Here is a 13,624-nt window from a genome sequence, read left to right on the forward strand (position 1 = left end):
ATGTAGATTTCAACCAGAGGCTGGATTGACATTTTAACAGCTATGCCAAGAAGAGGTTCTACAACAGAATCACATGGTAAAACCTTCTAGGCCCAAACTTCCCTTCTCCTAAAACCAGAATTCATTCCACCTTGTCTTAAAAATTATCATAGCTTCCCCAAATTGTAAAATAACATAGAATTGGCCTGCCCACCCTCACACCTTCTGCATCAGTCCTTCATAAAATCTCTCCAAGGACAGAAACTTCTACTACCTCTCTTGATGGTTCTAAGCAAGTCCAAGTTAATAGACATACAACTTTCCAAAGTCTCTGGCATTTCAAATTTCCTTCCCAAACTGAATGAGACTGCCTGTCAGCTTTCATTAATAGCCGGTCTTTTACAACAGGTGGAAGATTAAAGATGAACAGAAAAGTCAGTTCAGTAAGCCTTTCCTTTCCCCTCCCTCCATTCTACCCCCTCAGTCTTAGAGACAGGGATACTTCTAGGGTGCGACTCCACTGGGCCCCTAAAATCCATCTGATGGCAAATAGAGAATGTCCTAAAATTGGCCCACACTTGCCACCTAGGCTAGATGCCCAGGTGGTCACCCAGCAGGGCCCTGAGTAAATTATCTGGGGTTGCTCATAAAAAACACTCAGCAGAAGAGCCCAGACAATTTTTTAGGAAACTTTTTCTTGGATCCTGGCTACCTGATCTGACAAGCAGTTAAATTTTGAATGCTCACTTCTTGATTCACAAGCAGAGGTAGCACATGATCCACTTATTTTATATCCACATCCTTCACATCTTACATTCACCTAAGACAAAGCCAGGCCTTTGCAATTCTTGTCCAGAATGGAACATGGTCCTGAAATTCCAAGACGTTAGTAAACAGCTCTTTAAATTGCGTTGCAATTACCTTCTCTATGATTTTCAACTTCTGTCCATTCTCTGGAACAAACCATGGAACCCTTCCATACACAGTGACATTTTTCTAAGGAAGTTTTAATTCTTTGCTTGGCAATGGTGGTTGCTCCCTTTAAAGGAAAGATTGAAATTTTAAAGTATTTAGCAAACAACCAATTAATCAGAAACCTTATCTACCAGTGTCAAGTGTCACAATCAATGTTATAAAAGCGGCTTGGCTTTGGCTTTCAGTCACTTAGTCCTACTCTTCCCACCAGGCTCCTCTGTCCATGGAATTTTCCAGGCAAGAATACTGGAGTAGATCACCATTTGCTACTTCAGAGGATGTTCCTGAGCCAGGGATCAAAACTGTGACTCTTGCATCTCCTGAATTGCCAGACGGATTCTTTACCACTAGCGCTACCTGGGAAGCCCCAACATTATGAGTTATGAATTCATAATGAATAATCAGCAGTAATTAATCAACTTATTCTTATGGGATTGTTTTCGTCTGGTTCTGTTGTCCTTGTTTTGTCATGCCTCCTCTAAAGAAAATATCAATTAAGAACTAAATAATGGGGGGAAGGCATCAAAACAATGTGGTATGTGCTAGTTGCAAATGTAACCTCAGGACAGGTGGGAGTGGGCGTAAGGCACCAAGCAGTCTGCTCACTTGGCTTAGAGCGACTCCGGCCCTTCAGTATTTTATTTCATTCTCATAACAACTTTGTAAGGTGGGGTTTTACTCTCAATTTACCAAAAAAGAAACTGAGGTTTTAAGAGGTTATTTAAGTTGCTCAACATGACGCACTTGCTGTGGTAGAGCCAGGATCCACACCCAAATCTAATTCCAAGTGTGTACTCCTTGAAGTGTGTAATACTCATTCCCCCACAAAGAAATTTTCCTATTGGCTCAGATGGTACAGAGTCCACCTGCAATGCAGGAGACTCAGGTTCAATCCCTGGGACAGGAAGATCCCCTGGAGAAGGAAATAGCTACCCACTCCAGGATAGAGAATTCCATGGACAGGGCAGCCTCACAGGCTACAGTCCATTGGGTCACAAAGAGATGGAGATGTCTGAGCAACTAACATAGTACAAAGAAATCAACACGAGAGCATTACAACTTACCTTGGGATTCAATACTGTATGTGGACCACTAACATTGTGCCCCTTCCTGCTCTTTGTTTTATGTGCAGATCAACCAAAGAATATAATTTTTTAGGTTTAGAACATTCTTAAGTCATTGAATTGCAATTTAATTGTGTATAATTTGCAATGCCATAAATCTTTTTGTTGGGTGTTTCCAAATTGGCATGTCACCAAACTCTTATAGAATGAAAATTAATAACAAAAATGTAAAAGAGAACATGCCCTAGCAGAGAACTCTGGGGAGAGAAAAATCCTTTGGTCATTTATTTTCCAGAATATTTTAAAGCTATTAAAATCAGTGAGTCTGGGGGAGGGGTGAGAGTAAACTTGGAGAGGACAAGTTTCCTCTGCAAACCCCATTAGGAATGGCAGGATGCTCACACAGTAAACTGGCAGCTAAGGGAATCCTGGTGGTTCTCATCTGGGTCACTCAATTCAACTCTGACCAGGATTCTGCTTGGCCACCCTGTTGGTTTGCTAGCTGGCCACCTCTCAGCAGGAGATGGCTTAAATCATGTTACTCTACCACCCATTTTTCAGGCGTATCCATTTCTGCCACATTCTAGAAACAACCACAGTGGGACTTCCTTGTGGTCCAGTAGTTAAGACTTCATCTTTCAATGCAAGGAGTGCGGGTTCAATCGCTGGTAGGGTAGCTAAGATCCCACATGCCTCTAGGCCAAAAAAACAAACAATAAAGCAGAAGCAATACTGTAACAAACTCAATGAAGACTTTCAAAATGCTTCACACAAAAAAAAAATCTTAAAAAGAAAAACAACACCTCAAGGAGGTATGTTCAAGACCCTCCTCCCATTTCCCAGTGATGGGAGACAGATCTAGTCAGCTGTCAACAAGACACTTGAGTTTTCACCTAAAAGAATAGGTGACAGAGAAATAGCATCTTCCTTGGCATGTCATGCCAGCTGTGACATTTGCCACACAGAGCTACACCTTCCTCATGAAGGACAAGGTTGTTCACCATTTTCTGATTCCAAAATTATTTCCAATATGGGTGCCTGCAATTAACCTCATTTACTGACTTCATGTGGGAAGTGTAGAGAAAGGTTCTGGTGCTCTCAACTGTAGCTAGCAAACAGCCAGGATACTGGTGTACACGTATTTTCAACTTTCCTACAAGGGTAGAAAACTTGAATGCATCCTTTGTGTTTGAATCTCTTTTAAAGTTTTTAAAAGTTGAATATGAAATTAAAGGAAAAGAGCTCAACTTACAAATCTTTGCATCCAACCCTGCAGCACATCTATCTCATTTTATCTTGGCTTGAGGTCACGTTAAAAAGTATCATGAGCAAAACCAAAAGGGACCTCATACCAGTGTTACATGTGAGGCACAGTCCTGGATCCCTGCACGTTCTGGCCTCGAATGATTCTGAAAGCAATGCTATGAAATAGTATCACATGGCTTCACTGGTCTCTAGACCACTAGTGTGCCAGCACCCTCACGGGAAAAAAAAAAATTATTTCTCTAGGAAACTTTGTGTTGAAGCAGTCATTTCAGGGTCTATGCCTTCTTACTTCCCTGATTCAATCTAAGCTTGCTACCACAAAAGGCTTAGTTCCTTTCTTGCCCAGAAAACAGCTGTATCAGCTTGATATAGTACACTGGATATATGGTCACTGCTGGTAACAAAGGACGCCTCTGTGCATACTGGGGGTAGAAGAGGAGGTAATGGTGTTGATTCACCTCAGAAGCTTAACATATTTCTGCTGCCATTAGGGCTCAAGTGTAAGAGGAGACTATGGAACACCATCAAAAAGAAGAAGCTACTCAGGGACTTCATCAGCAGTCCAGTGGTTAGGACTCTGTACTTCCACTGCAGGGGCATGGGTTTGATCCCTGATCAGGGAACTAAGATCCCTCATGCCATGAGGCACAGCCAAAATATTTTTTTAGAAAAAAAAAGTTACTTGGTAATTATCTATTATAAAGTAAAAGTCACTCAGTCGTGTCTGACTCTTTGCAACCCCATGTACTACAAAGTCCATGGAATTCCCCAAGCCAGAATACTGGAGTGGGTAGCCTTTCCATTCTCCAGGGAATCTTCCAACCCAGGGATCAAACCCAGGTCTCATGCATTGCAGGTGGATTCTTTACCAGCTGAGCCACAAGGGAAGAGCAATCTATTATATGTGATTTGCAAATCATTTTCAAATATCATACATTAATCAGCATTGCTTCTGGTTGTAACAGAAACCAACTCAAGCTAAATAAAGCAGATAATAATAATTGATTATGTGGATACCAAAGTATCTTACTGAGCTCAGGGCAGGAATGTAACTGGGCCCCAAGAATGAGGAAGTGGGAAGCTCTAGTCCAGGAAACCCCCCAAATCCTCTCTTTTGTCTGTATTCTAACTGCAACACTGCTTTCTCTATGATTCAACTGCGTGGTTGAAAAAAATGTCACCAACTAAAACTTTCTGAGTTTGTCTCTTCTTTGTTTAAAAGAATGGCCAGATGAAACTGGAATTTTGTGGTCTTTACTGCAAGTATTTAGAGGGCCTCCTTGGTCAGGGGCCCAGGCATCCTTTGTCAATCACCTCGGGTAGGGAGACTGTGTCATGTTACTCACATGTGGCTTATAAGAGCCCAGCCATTACAGCCTCGCAGATAGAAGTGGGCTTGCCCGATAGCTTAGCTGGTAAAGAATCCACCTGTAATGCAGGAGACCCCAGTTTGATTCCTGGGTTGGGAAGACCCCCTGGAGGAGAAAGCATGGCAACCCACTCCAGTATTCTTGCTTGGTGAATCCCCATGGACAGAGGAGCCTGGAGAACTACAGGCCATGTGGTCACAAAGAGCTGGACACAACAGAGCGACTAAGCACAGATAGAAGTGGGCAGGCAGTGGACACTCACTCATGCCCAAAAGTGAGTGTCCAGGAAAGGCAACCCAATAGATTGCTGTTGTTGTTGTTATTTAGTCCCTAAGTCATGCCTGACTGTTTGTGACCCCATGGACTGTAGTCTGCCAGGCTCCTCTGTCCATGGGACTTCCTAGGCAAGAATACTGGAGTGGGTTGCCATTTCTTTCCCCAGGGGAATCTTCCCAACCTAGGGATCGAACCCTTGTCTCTTGCATTGGCAGGTGGATTCTTTACCATCTGAGCCACCAGGGAAACCCCAATAAAACTGACATTTATTATTATTATTACTATTATTTCCATTTTACAAAGGAGAAAACTGAATTTTATATCTCTTATATAATATAAGAGATTATATAGGTAGTCAAGTCTAAACTGAAAGTGGAATCATGGTCTCCTCATTCCCTTCATCAGCAGTTATGAGATAAATAACTTTAAGAGAAACTTTAAAAAAAAAAAAAAGCACACAAGCACCCATCCTCTACCTGCAGAAGACTTTAAATTTAACTGGAGATACAAGACAAGACTTTCACAAAAACAGTTAAATAACATTTTGAAAACAGCATATACCATACAAAGCAATATGTAAATATTTCAAACTATGGGAAAAAATTAAACCTTGGATTCTTATTTGGAAGGACCTTAGGAAAGAATGTGGGGAGGACATTTCAGGCCTAAGAAATGGAAGAAGTCACACATTACCAGCAGCAATTCTCATATTAATACTGAAAATTTGACTCACTCATCACCCTACTATTTTCAAGAAGGCAAGATTTATATTTTCAAAGAAACAGGAGGTGGAAGTATAACTACAGAGAGCCCAAGATTTCCAAGCAGGCACAGAACCCAGCCCCCAGGCTCACATTCTCCTCCCCAAACAGAGCCAATTTCTTAGAACTACGTTTTCAGAGGCAGTCAACACAAAAAGTGCTATCTTAATCTCTCATTCAATAGGATTGAGGCAGAAACCCTTCTCAGATCATCCTCTGAATAGGATTTCATTTGTTTTCGCATCACTGCTCTCAAATCTAAGACTTACTTCTACTAAGAATTAGTTCTTCCTGAATTTCTCTAATCCACATCCAACGTCATTTTTTGTATCCAGATGTCAGAAATGACATCCAGATCCAAACAAGACAAAATGGCCAGTGAGAGCGGAGCTCAGCTGAACAATACTTTGGTATTTGAGCTACCTCACTGCACATTATGGCTCTACAATCCCACCCAAACCCCTTGAGTTGGGAAGTCAGAGATGCTGGCTCTAGATTCAGACTTTCTACAAGTTTGTCTAGTGACTGAACCTTTTGAAACTTTTGGCTCCTTCTCTCAGTTATCAACAAATACCTTCTGAGTTTCAATTATGTGCCAGGTGCTGTTCAAGGCTCAGGAGGTACAGCAGAAACTAAGTAAAAAATAAAATAAAATGATTCCCTGTCCACATGGAGCTTACAATCTATTGACCAGAAACAGAAAATAAATATAATAAGTAAATTATATAAAATATTAGAGGAATATTTTGAAAATAATAAAGCAAAAGGGAATGGGGAGTAGAAGGGGGTGGTTATAATTTAAAATAACATGGTAAGCGTAAGTCTACATGACCAAGTGACAACAATCGAAGGAGATGAGAGATATGCAAATACCTAGAGGAACAGCATTTCAGACTGAGGAACAGCCCATACAAAGGTTCTGAAGTGGGTGCAAGCTTGACATGATTGAAAAACAGCAAAGAGATTGCTGGAGGGAGAGACGGGAAGAGAGCTACAGGAAGTATGGTTGGACGGCTATGGAAGAGCAGATAGAATAGAACGTTGGAAGGAGGTTGGCTTTCATTTTGAGGGAAATGAAGCCCAGTGGAGGAGTTCAAATATGATCTGGTCTAAAGCTGGATTTGAACAGGGACACCCTGGCTGATATATGAGTATTAGACTTCAAGGTAGCAAGGGTAGAGGCAAGAGTTAAGGAAGAAAACTGTACCTCCTATTTGCCCACAGCAGTCTTGGGCTATGTGTTGCAATACTATTTTATTCATGGCCCTCCCCTCTGGGTCTTCAAAGTGTCCTAGTTTGGATGATAAATTATATTGTGCCCCCCACCTCAATTCAGAGTCCACATTATTTCAAAATCCAAATGAGAAATAATGATGGTATGAGACAAGTTAATAGCAATGAAGGAGTGATCTGATTCAAATATATTTTAAAAGTGGAGATCTCAGGATTTCCTGATGGATTAGATGTGGACAGTTAGGGAAAGAACAGATCACTCTTAAGATCTGGGGGATGGAGCAACTGAAAGGACAGAGATACGATTAAATAAGAGCCAGGGGAGCTGGGAGTTGTTTGGCACATGTTAATTTTGAGCTGTTGGATATTCAAGAAAGGTGTCAAGTAGGCAGCTGGAAATATGTCTGGAGCTTAAGAGAAAGGCCTGGGCTGGAGATATAAATTTGGGAGTCAATGGCATATAGATGGAGTTGAAAGCCATGAGGTTGAAAAGAATCATCAAAAATGCAACTGTAGAAAGAAGAAAGGTCCAAGAACAGGGTCTGGAAGAGTCCCAGAGGTAGAAAAAGAGAAAGAGCCAGTGAAGAAGACAGAGAAGAAGTAGCCAGTGAAGTACGAAGAAACCAGACATTTCTTCATCTTAATGAATTTGTTATATTACACCAGTGAGTTTAAGGAAAAAAAAAAAAAAAACACTAACTATAACCAAGAGAGAACCTCAGGGACAGCTATATTCAAAGGTGAACTACAAAGAGCAGATAGGGAGTCCTCTAGTCTCCTTGTCCACTGCAACTGTGGCCAGTCTGTGTTCTCTTGCTCCAAATCATGGGCTGCTGTGTATGATTTCATTTATAAAAAGGGCAGCATGGGGTAGAAGGAGGTAGATTCCCACTACTTTAAAAAAAAAAAAATTACCCTTGATAATCTTTAAGGTCTATGAGTCCTTCTGGCTCTAAAATGTATTTGATTCTACCCAGTTCTAACAGAGAAAGAATTTTCTAATGTCCAAAGCTACTCGCCACAGTCAAAGAGAAGATGGGGCATCTGAATAATTTCTCTTGCTGAAGAAGTTTCCATTTGTTATAAGAATTAAGTCACATGAAAAAAAGAGAGAAAAATAACAATCGGCCTGGAGGAGTAGGAAGTCAGTGAAGTTTTAAATATGAAACCAGGAAATGTTTTATTAAACAGCTAAGGCATTACTGGCTTAGACTAGAGAACAAGCCTGCTGTAAATCCCACTAACCTCACGAGTATTCCATTTATCTAAGAAAGCCACGGAAGCACATTCCAAGAGAGTTTCTTGCTGTACTCCGCTGACAGAGCAAAAGAAACACAGGCTCTTCCCCACAAGTATTAATAATAAAAAAATAATACTCACTGTTTATCAAGCATTAAATGTGTGCCAGGAACTCTGTGATGCTCTTTGTGAATATTCATCCACTTAACTCTCAGGGCAACCTCAAGGTAGGTATTCTCAGATACTTTACTCAGTGTTTCTGGAAAGAAAATCATGACTGAGAAACGGATACTGGTTAACTTGCCCAAGATTACCTATCTGGGTTAGCAGTGGATCTGGGATGCATCCCAGGGCTCTCTTACTCCAAGGCAGGAATTCTGAATCATGAGAGGTACTTGGACAAATTCCCTGGGTCTTCATAGTGAATGAAGTGGACGCCAGAGTGTGCCCCACCCAGCTCCCGCCTCACTCCCCTGGCTGCCAGGAGCATAGCTACTGATGGCTCACAGCAGAGTCTCCCCTTGGACGTCCCCTCTGCCAAAGCGATCTGCCCCACCAATGGTGACTTCTCCGCCTCAGGGATGCCTTAACCGGTAACCAATGCATGCCAGGACAAGAAAGCCCAGTCCTCAGTTTACGATACCTGTGAAAGACCAGCCTCCTCCAAAGTTCCCAGATGCCCCTCTCACTCTGTCCAATCCTGTCTTCCTCATCTCCCCATGAGACCAGTACCCATTAAACCTCCCCTACACAAACCCCCATCTCAGGGCCTGAGTCCCAGGAATCCACTGAAGACACTGACATTTGCAGAAATCTGCTTCAGTCACTCATTCCACTCGTTCAATATCCCGCAAACATTTATAGAGATCCAGGAATCTCAGTAAATGTGTGAGATTCTTGCTGTTGAGTATTGCCAGCTCATAACGTTTGTGCATTTTTCATTGAATTGTCTTGTTTTAAAGTTTACAGGAGCCCTTTGGCGTTCTGGATGCTGAGTTCACAGCAGTCATGTGCACTGCATGTCCAGTCTTCCTGCGTAGGTCTTGTCTTTTAACTCTATGGTCTCTCTTGTTAGACGGAGGTCTTTATTTTTTAGACTGCATGGATATATGGGTCTTTCATGGTTCTATCATGCTTATACTGTGTCTTATCTATTAATAACAAAGTCTTCTTGACTGAAAATCAGAGAAATGTCATTTAAAGCAATGAGATCCAATCCACAAACTTTATTCATGAAATTTAAAGTCTAATGATCACAACTGCAAGCAGGACTATGGAGAAGCAAGAACCCCCGAACCCCCACACACACACACACCAGTGGGAAAGTATTAATAAATGGGTGCAATTGACAGGGAACTTTAGTAAATAACGACAGAAACATTGATAACCCTGGAAGTCCACTTTTAGGTATAAACCCTAGAGAAACTCTCACACTTAGGTGTGAGGAGCACATACAACAAGGCGTGTACTGTTTATAAGAGCAAAGGATTGGAAACAGTATAAGTAAATGCCCATCAAAGGGAAACAGATCAATAATTGTGGAATATTCATAAAGTAGAATAACTTATAGTCATTAAATGAAATAAATATTACTAAGGCTGTAAAACAATAGGTAGAGAAAAATAATAGCTAAATTATAACTTTTATATTAAGTTTACAAACCATAAAAGTAATATAATATAGTTTTGAGTATATAAGTATGTAGTACAAACATATGTATGGTAGTAATAAAGACTAACTTCACAATAGAGATTGTCTCTGATAGAGAAAGAGGAAAAGAAGACGAGTTTGGGCTACCTGGGAACCTTTACAGTATCAGCGAAGTTTTATTTCTTAAATTAAAAAAACGTCTGAAACAAATATAGCATAATGTTGAGATCTGATAATGCTAAATAGCAGGTGCATGCTGTTCATCATATTATTCTCAGTTCTTGTCTGTTGTGAAATATTATACAATAAAAAATGCATTGAGAAAAGAAAAAATACCTAGTAGAATTGCGAATTTAAAATAGATTTCTTGATATTATTTTAGGAAGATGTTAACAGACTATAATGATTTGATAGGAGTGTGAGTGATAGTCACCCAGTCGTGTCTAACTCTTTGCAACCCCATGGACTGTAGCCTGCTGGGCTCCTTTGTCCATGGAATTCTCCAGGAAGAATACTGGAGTGGGTTGCCATTTCCTTCTCCAACTGATTGGAGATAACAGGAATATATATTCAATAACTGGCTAGGGAGTTTTTACTAAATTTTATCAACAAACGCAAGTTTTTAAGGCTCTTAGGCAGAGAAGTGATATGAGTGCAGCTGGGCCAGGAGTTGTAGGGTGGGTGGAACAGAGAACAGGAGGAGGTGAGGAGCTGGAAAGCGCCTTCTGATAAGCAGCTATGAAACTCTAGGAATGTGCAGCAATGAGAGAGGAAGCGAACTAAAGGCTTTGCACAGTGGTGTTTCGCCTCATGTTGAGAATTAATTAGCTAATTAATTTTGAATCAATTAAAGGAGGACAGTGGTCTTCCCAGGTGGCACTAATGGTTAAGAACCCACCTGCCAATGCAGGAGACATAAGAGACATAGGTTCAATTCCTGGGTCAGGAAGGTCCCTTGGAGGAGAACAGGGCAACCTACTCTAGTATTCTTGCCTGGAGAATCTCATGAACAGAGGAACCTGGTGGGTTACTGCTCATAGGGTCACACACAGTCAGACACGACTGAGTGACTTAGCATACACACAAAGTAGGACAGTAGAGGAGAGCAGGAAGTCAAAACTGGTTCTGAATACAACTGCCTGGATAATCATAGAATCTGGTGTGATTAGACAAAGCGGAGATCTCAAAAGCTGGAGCTGATTATGGGAGATTGTGATTTTGATTCTGGTTTTAAACATGCTGCATTCAAGGTGCTGATGGGACCTCTAGGCAGAGAAATCAAGATGGCAACTGAAGGTGGGATCCTGGAGGTTAGAAGGATAGTTTGGGAAGTCACCTGCAGCAAGGGGAGATGTCATGTGAAAATGTTAAGAGACTTAAAAGAAGGTAAAGGAAGGAAGGAAAAAACCTTGCGAAGCACCATGAAGGTTTTGAAGCTCCATCTTCCCTTTTGCCCTGCACAGCGGGCCTGCTCCTAACATCTCCCAGCCATGACAAAAAAAATAATAAATGGAGGCTTCACTTATTTGCCTGCCCCTTTGTTGCCGTCAGCAGCTCCATCCTGCACTGGGAGGGCCTGGGGTGCCTGTGTGGACACCACATCTCTCAGGTCCAAACTCTCTTCCAGCACATATATAAACTTAGCACCCCTCAGGAAGATGGTTGAGGAACAAGGCCTTCCGAGGCCTGGGGAGAAGTCCTCGGGTCATCTGGACAAGATCTCTTTGGTCCTGGGTACCCAGATTATAGAGGAGTAAGGCATGAGCTCTGGGTGGATACTCTTCCCAGGTTACCATCCCCCATTGGTGAGGGGCAAAGCAGAGAAGGGTCTGAGCAGCATCCTCTAAAGCAGGGATTCTGGAACAGGCATCATGTTGCCCAGGTCTCAGGGTATCACCCCATGGCTGATGCAGTGCCAAATTCAGAGGCTATTCTGGAATAACATTTCCTATCATTTTCAACATTTCCATTCCTACCTGCGTGTGTTAGTCACTCAGTCTTGTCCAACTCTTTGCGACCCCATGGACTGGATAGCGCGCCAGGCTCCTCTGTCCATGCAATTCTCCAGGCAAGAATATTGGAGTAGGTTACCATTCCCTTCTCTAGGAAATCTTCCCAACCAGGGATTAAAATCAGATCTGCATTGCAGGTGGATTCTTTACCGTCTGAGCCACTACATGGGGTGGAGCCCTGGTGGGAGAGTAGAAAAAGAGTAGAGGTTCCAGGGCACCAGTAACTCATTAACTCTCTCTGCTTTTCTATCAGCAAAGGAGAATGAATATCTGTTGATCATTCACTCAACTATCTAGACTTGCAAAGCAAAGACAGTTACCTTCTCCTGGGGCCAGTGCTAGACCCAGGGTCAGTTGTCCCCAAGCATCCAGTCTTTCACAGGAAGTTTTAATCTATCCCAAATCAGCAACTTCTTGGACTTTGACACAAATCTGCAGCTTTCACAGCACAAGCTTAGCGACAGTCAGGTGAATATTAGCAACAAAAGCAACCACAGTACTTTGCTAACTAAAAACCTGAGATGAATCCTATTAAACAATAGTACTTATTATTGGTTGAATACTATGTTTAGCCTGTAGCAAGAAAAATTACACCTTAAACATAGAAAAATGCTTTCTACCCCATCACATCTTCCTAAAAGAATCAAACTACTAAACTCAAAAATATATGTAAAGAAATAAAAATACACTAACTTCTTTCCAAGAGTTATCTGGGGCTCAAGATACTAAAATTCCAATTTTTCTGTGCTGATGAAATGGAATACTTTCTCCTATCATCATTCAAGTTTATACTGCAATAGTAAGATACAGTATCTTACATTTTGAAGCTATGAGAAATGTGTTGTCAAAGACTCTTTGATGCAGATTATTCCACAACATAAATCAGGGCTAGTTAAACACACAAGAAACAGAGATGGCAATTCAAGTAATTTTACAATTTGCTATACACAGTAGTAAGAAAAACAGGAAGTAGGTGTTTATTAGCAGTTCCAAATATACCAGCCAAAATACAACTCCCCATGGAGTCTGAGTTATTCAAAATATAGCAAAGAACAGAATTCCTAAGATTATAAAAGGGTAATTAATCACAAGCAGTGTTCACAGACCAGTGATTTGGAAACTACCTTCTTATTGAAGATCTGGATCAAGAACAAACTTCAAAGCAAAATTAATTGATCTCAGATTCCCTGCATCTGGTCAATAAACCCTCCCAAAAAATGTCACTTTAAGCCCACTCAAAAGTCTATCATTTTACTTAACAATTTTATATACAGTGCATTAGTCATTTTTCACTTAACTTGGTTAGCTTATCATTGCCTTCCCACATAAGCTATTTGCACTAAGAACACCACATCTTGCTGATACTCTGTAAATATTGCATTCAATGGTCAGCCATGTTGTTTAGGCTTGTTTCATAGGAACATGGGCTCATTATGAAGCTAGATTCACAAACCAAGAGGACCTACTTGTTCAGACATCTGACATGACCTTGTGGCTTTCAAAATCTTGTCTTTGAGTGAACTTTTAAAATACACATACCAACCACTTCTGAATTTTGACAAAAGACCTGTAATTTTAGTGGCAGTGATTCAAAAGCATATTTAAAATACACAAAACACAAATATGCATTAATTTTTGCAGAAGTTATACAGGCATTTCAGTGCAAATTCTGACCTAATTTGGGGAATGAGGTGATTCTTAGGCCTTAGGTATATCTGGCAATAATGATTTTACTTCTGGAAGTGACCATGGACAAATCTAAACTCTTCTATGACTCCATTTCTCCCCTACAAACGAAG

The 13,624-nt window shown here is 41.1% G+C and overlaps 1 long non-coding RNA gene across 2 annotated transcripts in view; it reads right to left on the reverse strand.

Annotated features, from left to right (window-relative positions):
* The window catches only part of LOC121819986 (uncharacterized), a 50,111-nt gene extending 38,106 nt beyond the window's left edge, over window positions 1–12,005 (reverse strand). Inside the window, exons 1-3 of one of the 2 annotated variants that reach the window (XR_009601366.1) lie at window positions 11,790–12,005; window positions 8,305–8,422; window positions 901–1,018 (exon numbers count right to left, since the gene is read on the reverse strand). This is a non-coding gene — a long non-coding RNA (uncharacterized LOC121819986). The remainder of the gene's footprint in view (window positions 1–900; window positions 1,019–8,304; window positions 8,423–11,789) is intronic. The other variant, XR_006060397.2, reaches the window with a different exon arrangement.
* Between the last annotated feature and the right edge of the window lie 1,619 nt (window positions 12,006–13,624).

This window comes from Ovis aries, chromosome 7 (genome assembly GCF_016772045.2).
Source record: "Ovis aries strain OAR_USU_Benz2616 breed Rambouillet chromosome 7, ARS-UI_Ramb_v3.0, whole genome shotgun sequence".
Lineage (NCBI taxonomy): Eukaryota > Metazoa > Chordata > Mammalia > Artiodactyla > Bovidae > Ovis > Ovis aries.